Below are 3998 nucleotides of genomic sequence, written 5' to 3'. Positions count from 1 at the left end.
TGTAATTATTTTCTCCTATTATTATATGGTGCATTGTTCCGTAAACTTTACACGTCGAATAATTGTGTACACGACACAACAGGAACCGGGGGAAAACAATGGGAACGCTCGATATTTGTGAAAAGAAAACCAGGGTCCGCTAATTTCTGCAGCGCGCGCGTCCGCTTCGTTTTTGTTTAAAACGCAAAAACAAAAAACTTCACTACACGGTCCACGGTTTGTAACTAATATATAAAATAGGTATTTAATGACAGTGGAATGACAAAAAAACAACGATTATAATTATTATTAAATTATGTCGTGAAAACTATTTTTTTTTAATTCACAACGAAAACGGTAATACGCTATCAAACACGTTTGGTCGCGCCCTTCAATCCCCAGCATCTCTATTCTGATATCGGTATTAATGTATTGAAAATACTATTCTGAAGGGATGCGAAATCGTTTCGTAATGTAACAATCCGAACCCAAGCGCAAAGACCTTACTTGACGTACCTTAAGGGTTGAGCGGTTGAAGATTAGGGAGGCAGGTCAACAACGTGATACAATAACTACAGGATTATACGGAGCGGATGCGATATCCCGGAGACCTTCGTATAAAACAACTACGAGATTTAACCAGAAAAAAAGACCTATACAGAGACTTGAATCGCCCGAAAACTATTCCTCGGATATCGATACATCTAACGTTAGTTATTAACGTCAATACGTTATCGTATACGATGCACATGGTTTTAAAAACCTTAATTTTTATGTTTTTCATTGTTAATCAATTATTCGTTTATTTATTTATTTTTTTTTGTATTTCCGATGGAAACGTTACTCGTTTGTATGTGTTTTAACACGGTATGTCATTTCACAGCAGAATACACCGGCAACTATTGTTGTTTCATAATCGATTCATCCTTGAAACACCAAATCATCGTCTAATTAGGTAGTCCCGTAAAATGAACGAAGTATAATATGTACCTAATGAAATATTAATAATTAAAATCTAATTCTGAGTGAAGTGCACTAGTGCATGCCGCATACGTTTAAATGGTTAAATATTAATTTCTATAAACTTCGAACATGCTTAAGCTAAGAACATGCATTTAACTATCCAAAGGACTAGTGGTTAAACAACAACAAGAATCAAATTATTTCCAAGTTCATGGGTTTTCTATGAATAAAATCCACAAATATTTAGATATTTAAATCATAAATACACTTAGTTATGTCTATTTATAATAATCTGTTTTTCTATCACATAAGGTTTCGTTTATAAACCACTTAACCACAATTATATAAAACAACTAACGAGTTCATAAATGGCATAATACGAGATGTGCTTCGAGACAATACACAGCAATTATAAACGCTAAGAATTAATCACAGTGTGTATTGGCGCGAGTACCAGACGATAGTACGATACCGATAACGAAAATTTGCAGTAATCATTTATAGCGTCGCACAATGCACTTTATATATCGTTATCATATAGGTAAATTGTTCTACTTATTAATAGTTTATAATATCCTGGATGAGTTTTTGGCCAATTAATACGGACTACTTTTCGCGGTTTAATGCGTTCAAATCGTCCTAATACGCGGTTTTACGAACTATTAGAAATCTAGAAGCAGTAGAAACCTAGTACCTAGGTAAACATAAAATAAAATGTAAAATTGTCGACCATTGAACGCCGCTATCGGAGTGGCAAGTCGCAAGTGTACACAAAATGTCAAAACATTTTCGATGAAAATACTAAAGATGTAGCAGCTACTACTATTAATAAAACTAGTCTGTAGCTAAATACTATCAAGGTTTCTCAAAGTGTGCGGTGGCATATTAAATATTATAGTATATAATATGCCAATAATAACAATATTATAATCCGATGGGGTTAGTTTCATGTCGTTTGCAGTACTCAGAATTCGCCTTCTCCTCCCACCCAACGCCGGCCAGCGCCCGGCAGTCGGTGATTTAATAATAATTGTTGTGTAGCACACGTGTGACGTACTAACTATAATTATACTTCATACCAAGCTCGACGTCGGCCGAAAAATTCTATCGCTTTTACGGTATTTTATCATTAGTAAAACCAAAATCGACGACTGTGGGTTCACGAATAACGATGACTATGGTGGTGATGATAATAATAATAACAATCGGATCACCAGGGTGGTAATTAATGTAAATCGCGGTCAGTGAGTGGACTATCGAGGGGAGACTACAACGACGGAATTACTCCAAGGACGGGGGATGGTATCGCCTTCGCGGCCGTTATTATTATCGCGTTATCAGCGAGTGGTCGGCGTATGTGTGATAAGCAGTAGTTCGGTGCAACAAGTAAAGTAATAACTAACATCAATTACATTATAATTGTTAAAAATTATAATTATTTTTAATGTGTATGCAATTCTACTTACTTCGAATCGACCACTATCCTAGTGTAGTAGTAGCAATCGTAGTAACGGTTGGACGACGACGTGCTGACGTCCATTTGTCGACGGGGCACGGGGTAGAGTGGCGTCGACCCACCGAACGCAAACAATATTATCGTTCGTACGACTACCACCGCGGCGACACTCTATAGATTCGTTTCGTTTCGGCGTGCGCCACACGATGCACGATTATTATTCTACGGGCCGCAACGACAACGATGCGCACACTGAACAATTAGCACATAAAAAGGCTATAATATTAAATATCGCACGAGAAGAAAAACGGAAATGAAAAAAAACCCACCTCGGAAATCGAACGGACGTCGGGCGCAATCACAAAAAACGACATACGCGCTCGACACCGACGGACGGACTGACACGAAGAATAATAACAACGACACAAGTACACAACCGGATTCGGTGCGCTGGAGGGACGCGAATCGGAATTCGTGGTGAACAGGCGTGGCGGTAGTGCTGGTAGTGGTGGTAGTGGCGGCGACGACCGATGTCTCTCCGGTGGCAGCGGGGCCGGTGTTCTCGCATCCTGCCTTGCCTCACCGCCCGGTGTAGGAGCGCGCGATATAATTAGGGGTTACCAAACCACGGACGTACGTACGCGCGCGCAATCGGCCGGGCGTTACCGTCCACCCGCCCATCATCATTCCCGCCGCACCGGCAACGTTTTCGACGTACGCGTTGCTAACTTCCTATCGGTTGATCGTTCGCACCACGCTTAGATCATTTACTAGTATATTCAGTGCTTGACATACTATCTATATTCTTATGGTGCTCGAATTGGAGGGGTACGCAGGGGGACGGAGCTCCTCTACTATTTTTAATTTTTTTTGCGTACCCCAACCATTTTTTTTTTACTTGGACGGGGGGACGGACCAAACTAATGCCCAAAATAATTTTTATTAAAATTTGGAGTGGATTTAAAGTGTTTTGTCAACGATAAACCTAATTTTTCATCCTATCTATTGTTTTGATTCGGTAGTAATGTTTAACCTTTTTGACTCGTGATCCACTGTTTTTGTAACAATATTTTCACGACTCGCGTCACCTTTGTAGGCCATTAAAGAAAAAAGACTAAGCTGCTAGTTTTGCGTAACTTCCCGTGCATAAATGTGCCAAACAGTGGCGTAGCCAGGATTATGAAATGGGGGGTGTTTTAAGTATAGATTAAAACCAAGTTTTTACAGTTTTCATATATAAATAAATTAAAGGTTCAGAACTTGACTTGTTGCACTAATAATTATCGAAATATGCAGCAACATTTTTATATTATTTTTGAAAAATCATAAAACATATTGCAATTTTGGTAATAAAAACTAAAAAATAAGTAGTTATATAAACCCGATAAATAAATAAATAAATAACAACTTAATTGTTAAAAATACTGGCATACAACACTAGGTTAATAAATAAATAATAACGAATAACGTGATATGCGAACACCGTGATAAACGAACACGTACTGATGTTTATTCATTCGTATAATCTAAAATCTAGATGTCAATTATAGTTTAAACACAGTTTTGTCACAAAGAGACTTATGAAATCTTACATATGCGA

General features: G+C 38.1%; 1 protein-coding gene across 1 annotated transcript in view; it reads right to left on the bottom strand.

Moving 5' to 3' along the window:
* The window catches only part of LOC100169138 (signal-induced proliferation-associated 1-like protein 1), a 55249-nt gene extending 52337 nt beyond the window's left edge, over positions 1-2912 (bottom strand). The window contains exon 1 of the mRNA XM_029488344.1: positions 2409-2912. The gene's annotated coding sequence lies outside the window, so the exon portion shown is untranslated. The remainder of the gene's footprint in view (positions 1-2408) is intronic.
* Between the last annotated feature and the right edge of the window lie 1086 nt (positions 2913-3998).

This window comes from Acyrthosiphon pisum, chromosome A1 (genome assembly GCF_005508785.2).
Source record: "Acyrthosiphon pisum isolate AL4f chromosome A1, pea_aphid_22Mar2018_4r6ur, whole genome shotgun sequence".
NCBI lineage: Eukaryota > Metazoa > Arthropoda > Insecta > Hemiptera > Aphididae > Acyrthosiphon > Acyrthosiphon pisum.
Note: the sequence above shows the minus strand (reverse complement) of the source record. Positions and strands in the feature narration are given on the sequence as shown.